Source organism: Mugil cephalus, chromosome 5, assembly GCF_022458985.1.
Source record: "Mugil cephalus isolate CIBA_MC_2020 chromosome 5, CIBA_Mcephalus_1.1, whole genome shotgun sequence".
NCBI lineage: Eukaryota > Metazoa > Chordata > Actinopteri > Mugiliformes > Mugilidae > Mugil > Mugil cephalus.
The window spans coordinates 7,261,970-7,285,627 of record NC_061774.1 but is presented as its reverse complement, the minus strand read 5'-3'; the positions used below and the strand labels follow the sequence as shown (position 1 = coordinate 7,285,627).

Here is a 23,658-nt window from a genome sequence, read left to right as displayed (position 1 = left end):
GAGGGAAAGAAAGGGCACAGCTAACAGCTTCTCCATAGCTCTAAAGGTTACTTTTAATCACCCAATGTGGAATCTTCTTCTACCTCCACATTCCTGGTTTAATTTCAGTCCCGGATCCAGTCAGGGGTCCACATCCACCACGCAAAGGTGTATCTGGCGTGCAGCTCCGCTAATTAAGTGGCGGGCTGGTTTGTTACAGGAAAATTCTGACCTTTGACATGTTATGTGATGACACAAAGAAGTGGCATTTAGTTGGATCCTAGTACAAAGGCAAAATATGAAACATTTAGTTTACTATGCATCTGAGATACTGACAACAATTCAGAATGACTCATCTGAAGTGTATTAAAACCTTGTCTTTGACTGAGTATATAACTGGTCCCTAACATGTGATTTGCTGTAGTGAAAATGAGCATGAAAGGCAGCCGTCATGTAATTAATATGTAAGTAGGCTTCTTTTCTTCTTACTCCGTTATAAATTTGACGGCATCTGATAAAACCTAATGAGTCTCCTCAAGTATCCTAAATTGACGCTTCGATGGCCTCAATCCTAACTTTTGCAAAACCTGCTGTGAAAAGGACAGCAGACGTAGATTTTATGTCACGGGAAGATGATTACACTAGAGTGGGCCGTTCATTCTTTCACTGCGTGCACAGGCTTCACTTTGCTTAAGAGGTGCCTCTGCTCAACAAGCAACAAAATAAAGTGGCTGGGGAGAACACCAAACTGCCAAATTGAAAAGACGAAAGCTATAATTCAGTTTTTACCCTGTCAGTGCATACACTAAGCTATGGCATGATTGTCAGTGATGAGTCCTCCATTTTTTTCTGCCGCTGCCTGTCTGACTTTTCAGCCCCTTGCTACTTCAGATAAAGCAGCATTCGCAGTACAACCCCAAAACCCCCTTGGGTGATTCTTTCATAAATGCATAAATGAGGGGCAAATTATTATGCACAGTGCTGAACTTCCAAAGTGCAGCCACACACATGTTCATCAGCAGGATATCTTTTTTTTTTTTTTTCTCCCCCAACTTCGTTATTTCCTTTAGGAGTGAACACAGGCTTGTGCAGACAAGACAGTGCGACAGAAATTCTTGCCAGTGCTACATTTCTGCTGCACTCCATCAGTGGTAAATGCATTTCTTCAGCTGACAGTGGTGAGACTGACACACATCAGACACACACACACACACACACACACGTGCGCGCACACCAAATCTAGGTCAAAGATCCATTAAAATTTCAACAAAGTCCTGTGCTTTGCCACGGAGGTGCAATGAAAACAATTGGAACGGATGTGGAATGCTCACAGTGCTTCCACGGTGGCTGCCACTACAAAGACGGAGTAGCCTGTGGGCCGGTGCATATACGTTCTTACATCATCACGAGAAATATTTCACTAACCTCCTCCGCTATCAAGGTTAAATGCAGCAACTACTTTCCACCAAGAACACGGCGGATGAACAAACAGATGCACATACCGACTGTCTAAATTAGTCTCGTCAAAAATCACGATTCTACCAAATGTGCAAACGCTTAAAACGTGATTTTAATCTGAGCCCACATGAAATAACAAAACAAATCTCCGGTTGAGCGCATGACACCAGGAAGCTGCTGGGGCTGAGCCTTTTAGAATATCTGGATCCCAAATAATCACTTTATTAACACTGCAGGCAAGCGTCCAAACCAAATAAAAAGATTATAAAATAAAGAGTTGTTAAACCGAATCTCATCAGGGATTTTTTTTTTTTTTCATGGAAATAAGAATAAGTGTTCAGAAACATGGTGTTATGTTTTGTTTTTTTGTAGTTTAAAGAGCGAGGTATATCAAGCGCCATGACGACTCCATGAAAAGACGAACAACAAAACCACAGAAAACTTCCAACTAAATCGTTTTTGTAGAATCTGATTAAGCAAAAGAACATCTGCACTTTCAAGTTCCAGAGACAAGTAAGCCAAAGATACACGCTGGAGTACACGAGTTTTACAACAGGATATTACATTAGAATCCGCTGTGGGAGAACAGTCCCAGTAAAAATCCCACCATTTCCAGCCTGGCTGGAGAATTATATCCGGTTGAGCACCATAAAAGTTGATAAATTATCCTGGGTGGACTCTGCTGATCACAGCGGAGTCTTCTGTGCTCTGAGATGAGGGTTGAAGATGTCGAGTGCTGCCCGTCTGATACGAGTGCCCAAACTCCCGGGCCATCGGGGGAATTCAAACCGTGAGCCAATTGGAGACATGGGAAGAGCATGAAAACACACAGGCGCGCACACAGAGACAGAGACAGAGGCGGGCTTTTGTGGAATACTGTATGTGAGCAACACAAAAAAAAAAAAAAAACAGGCAGTTGTTCTTCATCCTGAAGACAGACGAAGCAGAGGGACATCAGTACTGCACGAACTAGGGAAAAAAACAGGCCGTCACTGCGTGCATATGTAATTGAGAAAACTAAAGTTAAATCTACCATTTAAAGTCACTCACAAAAGGACAGTGTGTGCAGATGGCAAGTTCTCCAGTTAGGAGAAATCTGAGTCTGGTTTTAATAGGAGCGACTATACACTTTCTTTGTCTTTTTTAAGACATGAAAATAGGCATAAAGTTAGTTTTTTTTGTAAGTGTGTTTAATGGTGCCAACACCAACAATGTGGCATCTGTGTCAATACGTCCTGCTACGGACAATTCATGTAGAAGAACATGCATGGACATGCCAAGTTGACAAAAGCAAACATGTAACACGAGTGATCTTGATAACGTTTGAAAACAACAACTATCATCCTGTACTCGAATCAGAACATTATGTTGTCACAGTGAGCGGCCGCTATTCAAAAGGCACGCGGGCTGACAGCTGCGTGATGCACGCGTGATACAAAAAAAAAATAACGACAAATTGCCCCGGCCACCGTTCTGGTTGTCCATCAGCCATTTTGTTTCCATTTGCTCACATTTGCTGACTCCGTGTCTGCAGATCCTCCAGCTGACAGGTCATTTTAAAACCAACATCGCACTGGATCCATCATGCAAGCACATACTTATTAAAATCATTGTTAATTACGACGCTATTCAAAGAAGACGAGGGGGGGGGGGGGCACAACAACACCGCGAACGTGACACAATCTTGAATAATGAGTCGTATTTCATTCTAAGTAAAGCACTTGACGATGACATTTGAAAAACAGTGTCAAATCCAGGAGCAAATCTCAGTGGGCGCTGTCAGAGTCTAATTAAACCACAGCGTCTACTTTAGCTCCCTTCTCCCTCCGTGACTCGAAACAATCTGGAACCAGCCTCTGTGGCCTCGCTGAGAGCACATGTGTCTGCGCGTTGTTTGCACGCGCGCCCCGACGAGTGGCTGCTTCTTTGTGCATGTCGGGTCCGTATAAGAAGGTGAGACAGGAGACGCGGCACGGATGAGGCACATTATCCACCCAGCGCCACTTGCCCCGAGGAGAGGTTTGCCCACGGTGCTTAATCTCCGCGGGGATGTGTGCATGTGGGCCTATCAACCTTCAGCCCGAGCCACAAATTCTCATATCTCTCCCTGCCGAGCCAGCGAGTTCTCCTGGTGAAGGAGAAATCCACAGGCAGACGACCACAACTGCACAAAACTCAATAAAAGGAACGCTCCGATAATGTAATTCCTGGGGCTGTACTTTGCAGCGGGGCTTTATTTCATATTTCACTGTAACTGTAAGGTGTACCCTACCGGGTACCGAAGCGCTCGGCCCATGTCTCAGAACAACAACAATTTTCTGCCTCAAAAATCATCATTGTGTTGAGGAACTTGGCCTCGCGTTGCTCCAACAAAACAGCGCACCGCTCGCATCCTCCCACACGCACCATACAAACACCAAATCAAAGCAGCATCAGGACTAACACTTACTCCCAACATGGGTTTAAAGGCTTTGGTCACACATTCATTCACAAAGCAAAAAAGAAATAAAAAATAAAATAAAATATATGAGATTAGAAAAGCGCGTCCTTGTCTTCCTCCCTTCGCGGCTCATTTTCAACTCTTTTTCCCTTCCATTTCATGTTGTAACCGGCTTTATCATGAAATGAAGGTCATCAGCGCTGCGCTTTCACTGGAGGTCTCCGCGTCTGACTGGGCGCCGCGCAGTCCTAATTATCAGAGAAGAACACATCAGCGCTGACCCACAATAGCCTCTTCATAGCACGCAGCTATGTTTGCGCGCACACACGTGAAGACGCACCAAACACACACACACATTGATTTCAGATAAAAAAAAAAAAAAAAGAAGCCCACAAACAACATGAAATGCTCTCAGCCCACACAGTCAGCTGGCGTCCACCCATTATATGTCACAATGACAGCAGCCCTGAAACATTCCTTATTAACGGCAGAACAACCTGCCTGGGGTTTTAATTGGGAAAGTGAGCAGGTATTGGCAGCGCATCAGATAGGAGGGCTTGATGGTTATTTCGAGTGGTCTGATATGAATTCCAGGGGGTCCCCTCCATGGCTTTGTTGTGCTTATTAGTCGTCTGAACAGATAACAGATTGCATCTTAATTGGAAATCCCACCAGTCGCCTTGGTAACCATATTGTAAAATGATGCACACCTTTTGTATTTCCCAGGGCCCTTCGCCTACAGTAACAGGTTAGGAGGGGAGAGTCTTTAGGAACATTAGACGAAAGAAAAATCACTTGCCTTGTACTTTATTTTCATAAATCAGGTTTGTACCAGGTGTGATGCAGTTGTGATTGTTGCAAGGCTGAACAGATATGGAAAGGCTAATAGGTACATATTTATTATGTTTCTCAAGGACTCTAGCATCAAGTCACCGCATCTTTTCATCCAGGTACGGAAGGAGTTTTAATACTAAGAGCATGACATAATAAAAACCAATATCGGGCATTAATCTTATCACATATTGGTGAAAAGCAAGGCACACAATGGATTTATAAAGTCAGCGCGCTCACTAAACAAAAATGAATGATGCTGCGGAGATGTTTGAGAATCCGTTAGCCTTACGAAATGACACCAGTAATCTTGACTTGGAATAGTTTTAAAATGTGTGCATTATGAATGAGTCAACAAGCCTGACAAAGTAGATTAACGTGACATGTCAAGGAAAGAAACAGAAAAGCAGCAACCGCTCACACCAGAGCAGGTGGTGTTTGAAGATTGCACCACATCACAGGGTAGAGGCAGCCAAATGCACACTATCAATAGGTTCACATGAACCCTAATATTCTGATCATAATTGGTTTAAAAGCCCAAATATAAACGCCTGAACTGGTTGCAGAGAGGCCGTTTTGATCAAAAGCAAGCAGTTTTTTTTTTTGTGAGCACGTCTTTTGGTCTTGACGTTATTACATGAGGAAGTACTTTTCTTAATTTCTCAACAATGGTAGATTCCAACTGGTCCTCTGGAGAGAGTTGGATTTCACTACAAATGGACGGCGTGGAAAAAACAAAACCACATGAAAAGAGATGAAATAGACGTTTAGGAACACGAATGTACGACCGCGCGTGTCACACAACTGTTTCCAGTGAATGCGGCTCCGCATATGAACACCAGACCTGACATATTCAATCCGAAGGATTTCACTCAGATTGAAAAAACGTCCACTGAAAGCCAGGGCACGAGCCCGCGTTCCAGTTCAACGTCCACATAGCCACAGGTCTACGCTGACAAATCAGCCACAGAGTCATAGTATCTGCCGGACGTCACTGTACATGTTGGATCGTGTCAGGACACACAGCTGTACAGAACATTCGAAACAGATTTGATATATTTCGAAAAAACACGGCTACATTTTCAGGAATAAAGCACAGGTCTTCAACGAGGGGTGCGCGACCCCTAGGGGCTACGCAGAGATACTGCAGGGGGGGTCGCAAATTCTTTGGTTGATTAGCCATTTTTCTACATTTACATTACTTTAAATACACATTAACATGATTCCAACATATTTCAGTACAGGGATAAATGGAGGCAGAAGTCAGCGCTTCACTGGAGCTGTGTCAACTTGACCAACTAGTTGAGACCTGTCAATCAAAGCCTCCTGTACACAGTAGGCTCCGCCCCTGTCTCTCTTGCCACATATTACAAGCCGACTCTGTCAGGTTCCCCGCAATTTGCCTATTAGACTATTCAGTCCCCCAGGTAAAATCCCACATGCAACTATAAAATAAACTGCTAACTCATGATCACTTCTAGAAACATGTATGTTATTTGTTTATGCTTCAACTACTATTAGCTAATACACTGCTACCTGATACTTCCACTGGATCACACTACCGCTCAGTAAATAATACATTTTCTAGTTCCTTTTAAAGGACATGAACAAATTTGCAACTGATCCTTAGATGCTAGCAAGTTTTCACGCGAAATTAACCCTCGCAAAATCGTGTGAATATCAGCAGATCCAGTGCAGCACACCCACACACACATCTTCACCCATCACTTGTGTTTGCCTCTCTCACATGCAAAAAGAACGGGAGCACTGCACTGTTTACAAGCGCGGCGTGCCTGAGAAGACAGCCAAACTGTTCTTCCTGGTCTGCGCGCATGTTTGATAAATAATAATACGCCCGTGTCTAGACAAAGGCTGCCTTCAGGAATCTGAGCAGGAGACAAAGGAAGGGAATCAAGGGAAGAGAGAAAGGGAGAAGGAAATACTATTGTGTGCAGCGTGTAGTTGCCTGGATAGGGAATAATGACGGGCCGAGGAAAGACAGGAGGAGGGAATCAGTGAATATGAACTATGGGCGGAACAAAAACCCTAAGGTGGTTCTCTTTTTCATCTTATATCCACAAAGCCGCATCTCAGAGGCTTAACACATTCAGCCAATCAAGAAAGAGACACACCCTTTCTTTTCTACGTAAATGGTAATAATACCAGATGCAATAGAGAAACATATTGCAGTTTGCCTTCTCTTTCCAAAAAAAAAAATAAAAATAAACTCCAGTATCTATGGAAGATGCAATGCTGTTCATCTATAGATCCTTCAGGGTAAGTGAAGCACATATCGAGAGGGAAGCATGGAAGAAAGAAAAAAAAATCTTCATCAAATATGAAACAATTTTTGCACGTCTAAACTGCAGTGGGAAACGGATTAATTAGTGCATGAAATCCAGCTCTGGCAAAAAAAAAAAAAAAAAACGCCCATTCACTGCACCATCATTCCACACAAACAACTGTCTGATATTGATAATTTATGAAGGTGTGAGAACTCTATTATATGAAAGGCTTGGCGCAGCAAAATTTAAATATCTGAGATGCAGCGCAGAAAACAAAACACAGCAACATATTGATCACGGTTATCGGGTTTCCCCCGAGCGGTGCACAGCCCCGCATTAAGCACGTCTTTGAAAGTGTTTACTGCGCTAACTGAATTGTTGGATGCACATTTCAAAATGTGCTTTTCGTTTTACATTTCAAAGACCTTAAATTAACGTTACTGTGTGCGTCGTCATGGCTGCTGACGAGCCATTAATTGTGGGACTGCGCTAGCTTTGCACACACAATAAAAGTTGCTTGCAGTGAGCACATATACATACATACATACGTATGACACCTATTACAGTTATTTAAGTCAAAGCTGTATACAACACCATATAATTTGTCATGTTATTTCACATATCACTGTCTGCACATATCTCAGGTTCGCGTACATTTCAATTAACTGTGCCAAAGCAACTATTAAAACTAATAAATAACAATGCAACATGATAATGCAGTCATTATTCGACACCATGCATGCTGAGTGGGGTTGTTACATGCCTGTCTGCCTCCAAGGAGCACGTCCCCACCAAGACAATAAATCTTGTCAAGGCATAAGAGAGCGTTCCTGTGTTTCTGATAACACGGCTTTCACAACCCGGTCCTGTGTATCACATAACCAGTCGACATTTCAACACACAAACAGTACATTTGGAGGAACAGCTCGGCCTTTACTTGGGCTAACTGTTTATCTGAGCCGTCTCCACGCATAAAGCGAAGGGAGTGAACATTCCTTTGCCATACACATATCTTCTGAATGACATTCAGCACTAAACTCACGGTCTCGTGGACACAAGATCCAGAGAGAAAATGTTCAACCTGACACAAACCAGGACTGGATTTCATAAAAAAAAAAAAAAAAAACATATATAAAATATATATAGAATATATATATTTTCATTTTTTAAAAAAAAAAAAAAAGTCTCATTGACCTGATTTGATTTCTCCTCTGGGAAATGAAACATGTGAAAGTTAATGCTTTGGCATTCCTTCAGAAAATGAGTTCACATCTGCGCTGTTCAAACATCCAGGTTGGTCCCTGTCACAACACATAGAAACCCCTCACTGTGTGATCTGATGAAAATTTGATGGCGGATATGTAGTGTTGGCTGTAGGTATATCTATGATTTAGAAAACCCCAATGAGACTGGCAGAGAATATGCTCCTCTCTCGACAAACCACAGATTCACACCCCCGAGAGGTTCTGGTTATTGGCCTGTATCACAGTGCCCCCTACTGGCGGGGAAAACTCTGATGGCGGCACCTCGAGTGGAATGATGACAGGTAACACAAATTATTATTTCAATCAAAACAAGCACTGAAAATGAAATAAAATAACCAGCCTGTTTCACTTAAAAATGACAGGGAAAATAATGCGAGGGAGCTTTGTTGAGGTGTAGTTTTATTACGCAGATGCTGAAAGATTCTTTGAACACTTTATCTTAAAACTTTTTTTGTGGAACCAAGATTAAAAGTTACACAAGAAAATGTTGGTAATGAAAAGGTGAAAATAATTGAGAATTAATAATTGATAGATATTTACCGTCTCTTTACATCTACAACAGAGAAAGTTAAGATATGAATTTAATTTTCTCTTTGATTAAATTTGACAGAGCGCTTACATCTCAACACTGATGCCTCCTCTGCTCAGTGAGCTAAACTCCGCTTTCTGCAAGTCATTTCAGACACATAAATATTATACAATCATCAAATCAGTACATAACTGTTTAAATAAAAATAAGCATTTACTGACATGTGCGCTTGACAATAAATCAATGTTTTGATACAAGATGAAATAGTAACATGTAAGTAAATAAACACTCGCTAATGTCTGGCTTGAAAAGATGCAACACTTGCTACTAGTTTCCAGTTCAATGTTGTCATAAATTAACACTACTTCTTGGCTGCTCTCCAGAAAACACTTGCATCTGAAAATTGTAAAAAAAAAAAAATAAAATGAAAAAATCTTCTTACTCTATCATTTTGATTGAAATAGTTAACTCCCTGAAACTTTTCCTGCTGGACTAAAATAAACATCTCTGGAGTTCACAGGTTGCAGAGGACACGGTGGGGCTTAGGGCTGACTTGCTCTGTCTAGCATTACCAGGCAGGAACATCTATTGTGCATGTTTGGCAGCTTGTTAAGTGATGATTGTCAGAAGGTAGAGATATACACCCTTGACCTGCCAGCTCTGATCAGGGTATAACTGCTTTGGAGACCTTGGGTTGTGGTACTGCCAGCAAAGAGCTATTCATAATTTCTGGTGAGAACGTGTCACATTAATTGAGGCTTATTTCCTCGCTGATGCAGGACACTGACGTTAAGCAGCGTTCAACGCTAAACCCATGTTTATTGTTGTTTTTGCCGGCATGTTTCTCTTAATTACAACAGACAGAACAATAACACCAGCGCAGGCAGTCTACCGAGGGCAGCATGTTCATGTCCAAGTGTGTATTTCAGCCCTTAGATTTGTCACAAGACGTAACAGTGCATGTGTGTCTATACATTTACTGTTTAATCCCTTGGACGTCACTGTACATTTAAAAAACACTGCTTCCCTAAACGCATCTCTAGGAAAATCACCGAAAGAAAACACTGAATAAGAGAGTGCTGTCGTGTTGCCAGTGAAGGGAGGTGATTTAGGAATCTCACAGCTAACTCCTGGTCCAATAAGGTTGACTGAAGTGTGGTGCAGTGTACACAAATCCTCTACTAAGAAACGATATCATTTCCCAGCAATAACAGCCTCCATCACATTCTTCTCCTCCGTCGCAAATAACACTACTCCTTAAAACTCATCTTTCACCATACTGTGGTTTTTTCTTGTGTTCGCACTTTGCGCTCGCATTTCTTTCCCTCTTCGCTAAATTCAATAAATATAGCATGGTGATGTGATCGAAGCATTATTTATATTATTCGACAGAGCATGTCAAATGTATCCGTGATTATCGCAGTCTGTATAAGAAATACAACAGTTGGTCCAGAACAAAAAGAAAGAAAGAAATTATGACCATATGAAATAAAAATAGATTGTCATTCAAACGAGTGTTTCTTGCTCTAGAAAAGTGAAACGTTAACCTGCTGTTCTTAATGTGTCACAACAGCAACACGAGACAAGACACCCTGACGCCTACCATAGATGGTTTAAATCTATTATATAACACGAGTGGTAATACAGACTTACAGGTGGAGGCATAAAAGCACATTTGTATTGTTAGACGTTTGGCTGAGACCTTCAGCAGATGCTTTTAGCCTCGACGTGGTAAAATTTATCGAGACAGGCGGCGAACGCTTCTGTTGATGCTCGGCCGGCGAGGGCTATTCAAGTGCTCACAATCACCGGTCTCTTGGGATGCTGTGCAGTTAATATCTAAAAGATAGAACTGTAAGTGGTTTACTCCTCCTCCTCATCATCATCATCCCCGCGCGGTCCGAGACGTGAATTGTCAGGACGATTACATTAAGAAAATAAAATGTGCATCTGTAAACAACTGCCAAGTATCCGAGCCGCTGGAGCATCCAAACCGCCAGCGATGCCATTAGTGAAAACAATGTGCCGGGAGTTTCTTCTGACAATGAAATGTCATTGGAGTTTGTTGTAGCTCTCACGCTGGTATCAGCGCCCACCTGTGTCTAAGTATGTATCAGAACACCCTGGGGGTGACTGCATCGGATTCTACAAGGTACCGCCGCCATCGGAGCACAATGGCGCGCTAGCTGCTCTGCTGTGGGGCCCTTGGTACTTCTCTAATAATCTACCCAGCATGTGTTTATCTTTGTTGGACCAGGTTGTGTGGAGGAGGCGGCCGGGAAAAGGAAGGCAGACAGAATCCTGCCAGCCCGCATGTGAGGAGCCCGCAAAATCCAGAGGGACTGCCGGCTTTGTGCGAGGGTGTGCTCATGTGCGCGCGTGTGCGTCTGAGAGACAGAAATGGCAGCAATACAGTTATGCCAACATGAGTTATGGCCTGACTTACTCAGACACACACACAAAACATTTAATTGCCAAAAAAAAAAAAAGTCTCTCCCGAGCTCCATTGTGTCTAATGTGTTCAACGTTAATCTTACCCTTTGGGGACATTTGTTGTTGTGTTAATTACACACCACCAGGAGCCCTCATTAACACACGTACGAATGCGCGAGCGCGCTCCCACCTCGCACGCGCACAAACACGCTATGTACACAGTTTAGGTGGAGCGAGTCGAAGCGTAGATTAAGCGAGGCGGGCCAATATGGGAGAAGCGGAGCTAATGAAGCATTTACAGACAGTGGCGTCATTATAGACTTGCCGATGGTCAAAACGTCTTCCACACCTTTAATGAACAGGCCTGGCCTCAAACGCAGAGGGACTTGTGGGCCCGGAGTGGCCGGCGTGCCCTGCTTAGTCATCCACTACACTGCTAGCTCATCACATCCAGCGCAGGCCTTTGTTTCCGCCCATGTGCGAGCTTTGGCTAATGCCAGTGGAGTCAGGCAAACTGCAATCCTGACACACAAACAATTAACCCCGGAGTATTTTCACCGGCCCTCTTCTCTGCCTGCTATCAGCCCTCATTACAGCCTGCTACTCAGAGCGGCCATTAAAACCAGAAAAAGCCAAAAGAAACAAAAACAACAGTCGCAACTATTTGTCTAACTCAACTCAAAACTACTCTGGGGGAGTACGGAGGGGGAGTGTTACGATGACGTGTTTTTCACCCTCCTGGCATGTGGACCCATGTCAGGAGCAGAGTAGCGGGCTACAAGGTGACCCGGAGGCTCCTGTCCGTCTCTCATTTTAACCTACAGCCGGGACCTCTAATTACACTGCAGGGGGCTTCAGATATTCAATTACAGACATTCAATTATAGATACAGCTATAGCAGATTTGTAAAAGATGTAGAGCATTTCCTGGGGAGAAATTGCCCAAGATTATTGGTGACAGATACCTTGAGGGAAAGGGGAAGCTCTGAAATGAAATCCCTGCCTATCGGCGCCACTCAGCATGGGAATGAGGGTAAATACATGAAGAGACGTGCAATGAGTTTCATTGTGCTTCACTGTACAGAACTGCAGTAGTGGAGTAAATATGATAATTAAAAAAGAAGTTTTAAATCCATGTGCATGAAGGTTAGAAAATAGGATGCAGACAGCGTGGACTCACATCCAAAGAGTGGGAAACATTCTCATTCCCACCCTCGAAGACGAAGTCTCCATTTCATTGCCGCTGAACTTTAATAAAAAGCGTAATACGTCCTCCGCATTTGCATCAGATGTAAAATATCCAGCGCATTCGGGCTGCTAGGATGATTAAAATTAAAATCGCGGCGTATCAATCCTCTCAGGTTAATTTGTCTTACACAGTGCGTCTGCGGTGCCTTCCCATCCCGGGGACGTCTGTGGCCTTAGAAAGGTTAATAAGCTGCTTCAGCTCAGCCCGAGTGGGATTGGAGGAGAGACGGAAAGGTGAAAATAAAAGGCCACGAGAGCAGAAACACCTTAATGCAAATCCACACAGTCAAAGTAATCTGTCAAGCCTCTGAAACCACCAGCTCCCCCTACTTAACAGTCTCCAGCCGGTCGGACCTGTACTTTTCATGCAGAGAAACATTTTTACATGGACTTGACATCACTCAGCACTCATCTGCCGATGAGCAACCGGGGTCAAAGGTCTGCAAAGAATGTGGAGGTGATGAAACGCATGGTGGAATACACAGATCAGCGGTCTGCACGCCCACTGTGGATTTAATGTCAGCTGAGTCAATGTTTTAGTTAAAAGCGCTTGATTTGGTGTGGCGTTGCTGCTGGCCTCAGAGTGCTCGAGTATAACACAAAATTCTCATGGCCCTGCCGACATCGTGCAGTGCAACTGATGGAGTTTCCGTGTGTAGGTGGAGCAAGGGTGCAATAACAGTGCAACAGAGCTGAAAGAGCGAAAGCTTAACATGGCTAAATTCTGAGTGGGGTTTCACAGGCAGGACCAGACACAGAAAAGAAACAAAAATAGACTAAAGTTATTTGGGGTTTTTTTGTTTTTTAAACTTGTTTTTAAAAAGAAGCCAAAAATAATGGTTCCCACTGACTGCAGCCTTGTCCTGTCTTTAGTCTGTTCTGTATTTCCCCAGCATTCGCACACACTTCGTGTTTAATGAAACATGGTCCAGAAGAGAGAACAAAGAGGGAAACAATCTGTAAATGCTGTGATTTAGAGAAAGCCTCAGCCCAAGGCTTCCACACTGTAACAATATGAACATGCAGAGCTCTGGGATTTATCTATAATTTTGTTCATCCACGACGGCAACTGTTTTCTTGATTTAACAGCCATGTTTTAAATGATCGTTTCGCTATTCATCTTCTTCTGGGGAAGTTTCAAGAAAACCTACAAAAGGAAGTCTCACATATGGAAAATAAAGACGAAGCTGTTGGTTCATTAGACGGAGGTTTGAAAAGTTCTTTTTGCATTCTTTTGTCGCTTGAGAAAGACAGCGTAATTGTAGAAAAAAAAAAAAAAAAAAAATGTGGAATAAAATATCCTTTAGTTCCCAAACAAAATGCAGATTTAAAACCAGATTTGGTAAGCAGTGACAGGCCTTAACAGAGAGAATGAAATACAGAGGCGTTTAAAATATGTATGCTGTGGATACTGTAGCAAGGGATGATAAAAAAAAAAAGAAGGGAAGGAAGGTACTGACTTTAAGTTCAAGGGAGATGACAGAGAGCTGTAGAGTACAGAAAGAAATGGAGGATGGGGAAGTAAGCACAAGAAAGGGAAAATAAATAAAAGACAAGGTGAAAGCAGAGGCTAACTGTACCGGTGTGTGCTTCCTGGAGGGAAGCTAACAAAAGTGTAATGGACAGTTGATGTCCCGGCTATAAAGGCGAGGCTCTCGGTCTTCGGAAGGCCCACAAAAAACCTCACATACAAGTCTTTTCTGTGAAGTCGGATGCACTAAGGCACAGTTCTTCAACGGGGGGTCTGCGACCCCTAGGGGGTCCGCAGAGGTACACCATGGGGGTCGCAAAATCTTTGGTTGATTAGACATTTTTAATATATATTTCTTTTAAAATTTGCCACCACAAATTTAAATTTCTTTAAATATGCATTAACATGAATCCAACATATTTTAGTGAATGAATAGGAATAGCTTAATATTGAATGCAAAAATGATTTTCATGTACATTCTTAGCCTGTAGCTTCTTGATGTTTTCCACTGATGTGCTGTGAGTTTAGTTAAATAAAGAACTTTTCTTTCGTTAAAATCCACTGATTACTATTGGTCACAATAAACATCCAGCTCATCTTTCCAGCTTCCTGGCAGCTACTGTTAATAGTGATCGTCATCAAAAATACAAAAAAAGCTCAAAGGAAACAATGTATACGTCTGGAATGTCAAACCGAACTTCCATACCAAGAAAATATTACATTATGTGTGGATTAAGCGAATATGGAAAATATCAGTGGAAAATGTTTATGTTCATCCCCAATGAAAAACTAAAAAGGAACCACCCCACCATAACAGCTACGCATGAGCATTCACTTCGTTTGCATCTGGATTACTACAGTGAGTGAGTTTGAGTCAGCGTGTTTCAGACAAGAACTAAAGAAAGACTCCTAGAGCAGATGCTAGCGGCCGGTACGACAATGCTGCTTTCTGGCAAGATTTGCAAAATGCAAACAGTTTGTTTTTGCACATATAGACCTGTAAAACTAAAGCTAGATTTCCATTAACATTACACTCTATAATGGTGTCAGCAACCTTTTCCAAATGAGCTGCATTTCCAATTACAATCAACACTGCTAATTCATAGCAGATTACAATAAACAACATGTTTTCTAATTACGTTTGGACTGAGAACTTTTATGATGAACACTTGTTAGTTAGTGGAACGTTTACCAAAGAATTAATTCACTTCTCCAAAAATAATGAATAGATTAAACAAAATACATATAGAGAGAGAGATGAATTGAACAAGCAAAATTAGATTACATCTGACTAACTTTAACTTTACCTAAGCTACATCTGACACTCATCTAATAAAGTCATAAAGGTTTAAATTCCAGTGGTTTGATCAGTGTCCCTCAGGCAGCCCCGCTGTTTTTTTTTTATTTTTTCCTCCTTTTTTGGGGGGATGTTGGGTCTGTAATCAGGCTGGTGTGTCTCTCCTACTCTTTCCTTCCCTCATCTCAGCCGTTTCTGTCCATGCAGTAATTTACTTCACTGTGGCGTGAGAAGTCATGATTGTTTATATTCAAGGAGGCACCATCTTGAACACGCAGGACTCGTGATTGTTTACCTATCCTGCATGTGACATCACGGTTGCTCTCTTCTCCCCCGCCGGCGCCGCCGTCTCCTCTCCGTCCCTTCCCAAACAGATTGGCTGGGGGAGTGTCACCCGCTGGCCCACTTGTAGTCACAAACCAATTCCACCAAAGAGGCACAAAGACAAATTAAACTTAATGCCATGTAACAAACTCAGCAGGCTACTGTGCACCGTCAGGCGATGTGTTAGCTACCGCACCCTTTTTGATCTGTATGGAAATCATCCAGTCCACATGGAGCCAGACCCAGAGCGCTTTCGGAGAGGTCGGAGTCAGACAACAAGTGTAAAATTGAGAAACTAGTAAAACATTCACACTTACAACTGATGAATTAACTGCGAGTTAACAGCGTGGCCGACGGAGTGTGTGTTCGATCTCATTTAAGAGGAGATTATGAAATACAGCGGGTGGTTGAGTTGTAACAGCTTGAAAAACAAACTGCGTCTAGAGGCTTTTCAGAGGAAAAAAAACAAAACAAACAAACATCCACTGCTTAAGTAGAACAAAAGCTATCAACCCCTGAAATTAATACCTAGCAAGCAGAGTGAAAGCTGTTCGAACAGCTAATAGAAAGATGAACATCGCCGAAATAGAATCGATCATTGAAATACAAGATATATTTGTACTTATAAACCATAAACTGGGTGATGATGGAGAAACTATTAACCAAGTTCTATGTATTTTTTTTTTATATATATATATATAAAAAGACTCCAAACTTTCACCGTCTTCCAATCCATTCCTTACGTGCATCCAAACTGAACAGTGAACCATCACACATCAAGTATTCCCAATAAAACTCCCGGCTCTTGTACTCATACTTCTGAGCTGGATTAGATATGCGCTCCATATTCTGCTGTCTGGGATCATGGGGGTGAGTTAATGAAGCTCCACCGGGGCTTTTCCATGTGAAAAGCTCCAGTGACAGTGCTGACATTGTCCTCTTTTTAAAGGCAAGTCCCCACTGTTAACAAGCATCCTATCACTCAATTAGGCAGACGCTGGATATACTGGACGACACACGGGGAGGCGCACAAATACACACGGCGCACAAATACACACACAACCTAAATATATATTCCTGTTAGTGTAAAACTGAAATATCACTCTTGAATATATTACACTAAGAGATTACTGTTTCCCCCCAGTGTTCGGGGGAAGGATGGAGGTTGTTAATATGTATGACATAACAAATATATCAGTAAATGCCATGTAATGGTAATTGCAAGGGAGATATTCCGAGTCTTGATGTGAAAAGCACAAGCGCAACAGGACAGACCCAAATATAAATACAAGTTTAACATTTAAATAAATAAATTCAGGACGATGTTCAAAAATTCTCTTTGGTACTTCTTTTTTATTTTTTTCTCGCCTTGCTGTCTTGTTCCAGGCTTATCATTATTCACTGTGCGGGCCCACATGGACATGGCTACGGGTCGTCTGGGTAACTATCTTAGACCGAAAAATGAAATCAGAAGCTATCACGAGAAAATATCTGTGCATTCAAAGTGTTAAATAAAGTGGATTATGTAAATAAGTTAATAAATATGTTAAAGACGGCCTGAGACGAAAAAATGTATGCTTTTAGGGGAGATTACAAGGACGACAAAGTCTGACACGGCCTACATTTGCATCAGGCGGGATTATCCAGGGGAGTGAGCATAAAGGAAAAGAAATAAAATATCCAGATGCACGGGGGATATTTATTTTTGAAGAGACAGTTTTTGATGAACATTACATTGCACCTGAAGGCACATAAAAGTTAGCAGGGTGTAGACTTGGGAGGCTGTAAGCGGCAGGTATCAAAGAAAGCTAATATTCAGAGGGCTAAAGTTAAAGTGCACTGTGATAGCCAGAATGGCTCTCATCTGAGAAGAGAAGATTAAAATCAGTGGGACATCACAGCAAGGCAATATGAAGCAGGAATGAGAGGAAATTTCTCTCTCTCCCGCCCTCTCTCGCTTTCTCTCGCATAGATGCGCACACACACACAAGTAGTCCCTACAATAAACCAATTACTTGTCATTAATATTTAAGGGCCTAATTTCCATTCATATGTAATATATTAAAAACGTGCAGGGATGTGCAAAGAAAAGAGCTGACCCTGAGATATTCGCAGTGGGCTTAGTGCCTCAAACAGAGAGGAATGAACATCGGGGTGGTTTGTGTTTTATTGAGACAAATGTCTCCTGCCTGCACCAGCAATTAATGCCTTCCCTTCTAAAATGTGGAAAATGCAACAATTTGAGGCCTTTCTTTTACAAAATGGGATAATGTCCTCTCTGCTTTGTTTCAAGTAATAATGGAAATTTAGCCCGGTGCCTGATGTTTGAGTGTTTGCGCTGCGAGGAAAGATCTCGGGTCATCAAAGCGCTTCACCGAAAGGAAGCATCTCTCCACTCTGATTTACAAAATGAGTACGCAGGGAAAAGGCCAATTGCGATCTTGTTTGTGGGAGACTGAAGCCGTTAAACAATGAGTCTGAGAGTTGGAGTGGGTGTCTTTTTTTTTTTGGCCCCGACTCCGGGTTGGACAACATCAAGTCCGGAGAGATTACTTCAGAAGCAAGCGGAGAAGGAGGAGATAAGGGAAGAGAAAGGGAGTGATTTCAAGAGAAGAAAAGCTCAGGATAAAGATACGGAGGAAGGGGCCTTGGCGGATGCTCCCCACTCTCAATTAACACAATCAGTCATAAACAGCCATGTTCTCCAGGGAAACATGGCGAGGAATCTAGTCTGACTTCCCAACACTCTGACGTGGAAAATATCAGAAGCTTAGCAATGTACACACACTATCAATACAAGGCAGACTATTCCACAGTGGGCTGGCTTGAGTTGGGCTTAAACTCATTAGACTAAGGCCCTTATTGCATTATGAGTATCTAAAAGGCAGAGCTTCAATAATTGTCTTGGGAATTGTTTTCATTCTTTCTTTTTTTTTTTTTTTTTCCAAGAGCAACAAGCTCGTCAAAGTTTTTATCAGGAAGACATATTGTTTGTCAGTGAATGCAGCTTAACAGGATTAAATATTTTGAGAAGCACTCATTGTCGCCGCATTGTTCTGCGAGCCAAAACTTGTACCCACAGACTCGTACTGAATAGGTGCCACAGGGACCACAACGCACAAAGCGCTGGTCAGCAACAGTTTTTTTGCCTCTGAGAGGTTACCGAGTGTCGCGCGGCCACGGTCGCTGACCATGCGTGAGTGCGTTTGATCCGGCGGCCAGGTCAGCCCTGATGTTAACAGAGTTATTAGGGGACTTATTAGGGAGAGTCAGAGAGCCAGCTAAACCCCCCACTGATTCCATCATTACTGCCGTTGTGGCCGGGTCATTACCGCCCTGCTGCTGGGGCTTTGTAGCAGGGATTGAGAATCTGCTGGTGTGCATTGGCTCAGTGGGGAGATTGTGTATGTGTGTGTGTGTGTGTGTGTGTGTGTGTGGTGGGCAGAGTTGAAGGGACAGAGGTAAAGGAAAATGGGTGTCAGAGTGAGGAGAAGGACCGAGGGCTTTGATCAAATCCTTTGTGATGATGGGGAGGACGACTGCAGCCATCACTTTTGGTCAGGCTTTAACCAAGTTACCTTTCCAGAGCTGACCTTTACTGTAACGATAACGCAGTGTGATGGAGTAACAAAAAAATATGCACAGTAAAGTGAAGTAAACAAGACACTATTATGCACAACAATCAGGCATAACATTATGACCACCTTCATAATATTGTGTATATCTCCTTGTGACTCATTAGAGAATAGATATGGGCCTTCTGAGAGTGTCCTGTGGTGTCTAAAAACAATTATTAGAGGGGGTCTTTGGGTCCTATGGGTCCTCTGTGGATCATCCCACAGATACTTGACAAGGTTTGGATCTAGAACTGAATTTGGAGGTCAGGTCACCTTGAACTTGCACTGTTCTTCAAGTTTTTTTTAGTTTTTCCTCAACTCTGTTTGTGTGTGTGTTTGTGTCAGGCTGCATCCTGCTGGGGATGGCTGCTGCCATCAAGGAGTGCCATTGCTGTGAGGTGGGGGCGTCTGGTCTGGTCTGGTGATAGTGGGTGGTATTAAGTAACCAGGTGCAGGTCCTCAAGATTCCCAGCAGAACATTGTTTGTAACAAGATGGTCAATGTTATGTACTTAAGCAAATTTATTTTCTTCATAGGTAATACTTAGAGAGAATAGAGTCGCAAAATCTTTGGTTGATTAGACATTTTTTATATACTTTTTTTTTATTTTCCACCACAAATTTAAATTTCTTTAAATACACATTACTTCAACGTTTTTCAGTAAATGGATAAGGGATAGCTTAATATTGAATCCAAAATGATAATAATAATGTTTATTTATAAATAGCACTAGGGCGGGTTTAATATAGAACACATATAGTAGGTAGTGGGTCCCTACTTATTCTCTCCATCAGTTTGGGGGCCCTTGACCTGAAAACTGTTGAAGACCCCTGCAGTAGATGATGTATAGTGCACGACTGAGAAACAAAAAATCGGATTTCGGGAGAGCTTTGACCATTACAGTTGGTTTAACATCCATAATACTGAGCTATTTCAGATGCAAATGTACAGTATATTCAGGGTTTTTCGCTTGTGGAATAACCTCCTTTTCCTTCTTTGTGTTGTTTCTGCTGAGAAGCACAGACATCACCATTACAAAGTGGCATATGCCCTTTGTCCGTCAGCAATTGATGTGGGCAATGGAGGAAACATTTTGCAAGAAAGGGGGTGTGGAGTTTGCCAACATCAATCTTGTTTCAAATTGAACTGCAAAGTTCCAGCTGAATGAATTGCCTTTCAAATGCAGGAGGCCATGGCTACACACATTCAATCCCAGAGTGAATCTGATTTGATCCCAAGAGCCGTACAAAGGCACAACCCACTGATTGATAAAGCGAACTGAGGGGAGATGAGGAGTAAAAGAAAAAAGAGAGAGGTCAATGGAGAAGAGAGTAAAGAAAGAGGGAAAAGCCGATACAGTCAAGTGAAGGCAGAAGACAGGGAAAAGGACAAGCGAAAGAAGGCAAAAAAAAGAGAATAAAAAAAAATTGTAAGGGAAATAAAATAACTCTATAGTGTGGCCAGGTTGTTCAACGGGGCTCATTTAATGCCTTGTACACAAGTTGTACAGACGCAGAAAAACCTGGGTGGTGATGGAGAAATAATAGAGATGTCTGTCTGTGATAACAGATGTTTCAGCTCTGTGTGTGGGTGAAAACAATTTTTCGATCACAAAGCACTCCATGGTGCCAAAGGTGAAACCTGCCACGACATCAGTGACGGAAGTCTGTACCTTTAAGTGGAACACTCGCAAAAAAATGCACTTCTTTGTTCTACGGTAATGCATCTCGTGTGAATACGGCTGGTAAACGGGATTAAATGTATTTCCTCCATGGAGGCCACAGAACAGTTTACAACTAAGAAACGTGATTTAGTACAAAAAGTTGATTTTTAAATAAATAACAGCAATAATGAAATAAGTGAGTGTATAAATTGTTGCAAGGAGGCAATACATTAAAGTATAAAGAGGAAACGTTGGGGTGTTTTTGCTACATCAGTACTATTGTACTTGAGCACAACTGTCTTAAATTTAAAGAAAAAAGAACGGAAGAACGAACGAAAGAACAAAAGAAAGAACGAAAGGAAGGAAGTTGCACGTCTGCAGCCTCAATGTACCAAAGAACTGACATACGAGTTAACTTTGCAATCAGGCCAAAGAACCATCTCATACCAAATGACAAAGAAAAAAAAAATAAAGAGCCACTTTTAGAAGATTGAAGCTGAGCTTGAAATCCCTCTTGATTATCATTTCCTTTTCTTGGTAAAACTCATTAAACAGTAAGACTCATAAAAGCAGCGGGGGAGATGACAGTCTTGCATTCTCAGTTGTTTTCGAGGCCTCTGAGCGCAATAAGCATCTGAAAATTGGGGGCTGTTAAAGTGATTCTTTTTTTTGTCTTTTACTGCCAAAGTGTTGTTCTTCAACAATGCAAGTAACAAGCAAGAACGCCAAGGAACGTGGGGATAACAGAAGCCTTTTTTGCACCATTTTCCGAGGGCAGCTCTGCAGGGAGAGCATTTACACCTGCTTGCCTCATCTTTCACGATACACTAGGCCCCCAAAGTGTGCTTTACTTATAAATATCCACATCTTGTGGCAAAGATGGAGGTACCACAAAGAAGGAAAGGAAAAAACAACAAGTGTGTATGAGTTAGAAAAAAAAAAAATGGAGGCAATATCCCAGACAAATGAAGTCTGTTTTCACCTGTGACTTGTTTGTCAAATCAGCACGTAGGATTTATGGTCTACAGTTACAATGAGAGGTTACATTGAGAGCATGAGACCTTGGGAATTAATCTTTCGAGCTCTGCCCTCGACACGTGAACTCCCAAAACGGCTTTAAACTGCAACAATATCGCTTAAACTACTGGACTTGAGATGAATGAAGACTTCACACCCAAATAGGTCAAACTCAAGGCGGAAGTAAGGCGGAGATCTTTTTGACAAAATGTTTAATGTTCACTTATTCTCAGTGTTTGACTATGCCACATGAATCATGAAACACAAAAGAGAGGAAAACAAATGAACTACTATCCTTTTTAGGAAAATCCCATCTTGCACCTTTTCTGCAATACCATCTACATCAAAGCCCGACTCATTGACTTTCAACTTCAATGAAAAGGGGTGGTGGTGGTGGTGGGGGGGGTATCAAACATTAAACAGCATTTTTCATTCATGAGCAAATCATGTTCTGTTTCAACAATAGAGGGAAAAGAGCTGATTCAGTGAAGTCGCTACAGGGGTAATTGATAGGGATCCAGCTAAGGTAACTCCCGGGGGAAATGCTGGATCATGAATTCCTACCCTGCCAGCGGGAACCTGGACTATCTATAGAGCTTTTTTTTTGAAACCCCAGTGGGAGATAAAGTGAATTTAATAAAGAATTTAAAAGAACATTCAATGCTGAATTACAACTGTGTCTGTGCAACTCCAAAGGTTGTATATTTTATCTTAGGAATCTATCCATCTATAAAGACGGTGCTGATTTACACCTAATTTTAACGGCTTCTCCCTGAATAGCAATGTATGTAGTTTTTTTTTTTTTTTTTTTGAAATGTGCAATGGATAAATGGTTAGACCATAAGTTACTTCAGAAATCGCTAAAAAAAAAAAAAATAAATACATATAGCGCCTTGCAGATATCCTGTGGTGAAAGACAAAAAAGAGATGGGCATGACTGCCTGGTCTACCCCTGCTACTTCATTAAGCTTTGCAACAACTGTTCTTTCCAACCCACATTCTCCTTCCATCTGTATTATGCCAGCAAATCACCTTGCGGCAGCCCAGGGAAAATTGCTATTTATTTCACAGTACAAAAAAGAGATGAGTCTAGTTTGTAGACCTGGAGGCTGTGAGAAAGACACAGCAAGAAGCCGCTGGAGGGCTGACTGGTGTCCAAACAGACGGCGGGTATATGGGAAAAGTTGGAGGATTCTGTATAGTTATGTCCACACACGCTGACAGAGCTCCGATTTGACTGTTCTGCGCTTGACAGGGCTCAGGCTTCTCCCCTCCCACTGCTGCTAGAATTAGAGGGGCGTGCAACACACACACAAACACGCGCGCGCACACGTACACACTGTCAAAGAAGTGGAAAACACTCAACTTGTCATGGGAGGAATACATCAAGCGCCTTCATACACCCTCTTCCGTATAAAAACAAACTTGCTCTGCACTGCCTGTGTTATTCATCAGCAAGTTAGGTAGCCTGGTTGTGTATCTGAGAAACAAACTGGCCGGGACAAGTAAACTCCCAGAGCTTCCTTCAACCAAAGCCTCCCCTCTTCCCTGATGGAGGACCGGCCTACTGGACTGGAAAAAGGCAAGAAGCAAACCGACCATGGCCGCCCCGATCTGAATTGAGAGCATACAGCGATGGTGTTCATGTGCAAGCAGAACAGGACTTGGTTTTGAGATAATTAACATTTCAGCAAGAAAAACTGTAAGAAAAAAAGGAAAAAAAAAAAAACGTGGCTTGGCACCTTTTACCACGGAGGCTAAATAAAGCGTATGTGGCCGGATTAATTAAAGATGGGGTGGAG

At 42.3% G+C, this 23,658-nt stretch overlaps 1 protein-coding gene across 7 annotated transcripts in view; it reads right to left on the bottom strand.

The window, feature by feature from the left end:
* The window catches only part of diaph2 (diaphanous-related formin 2), a 344,356-nt gene that overhangs the window by 184,614 nt on the left and 136,084 nt on the right, over nt 1-23,658 (bottom strand). The window lies entirely within an intron of this gene.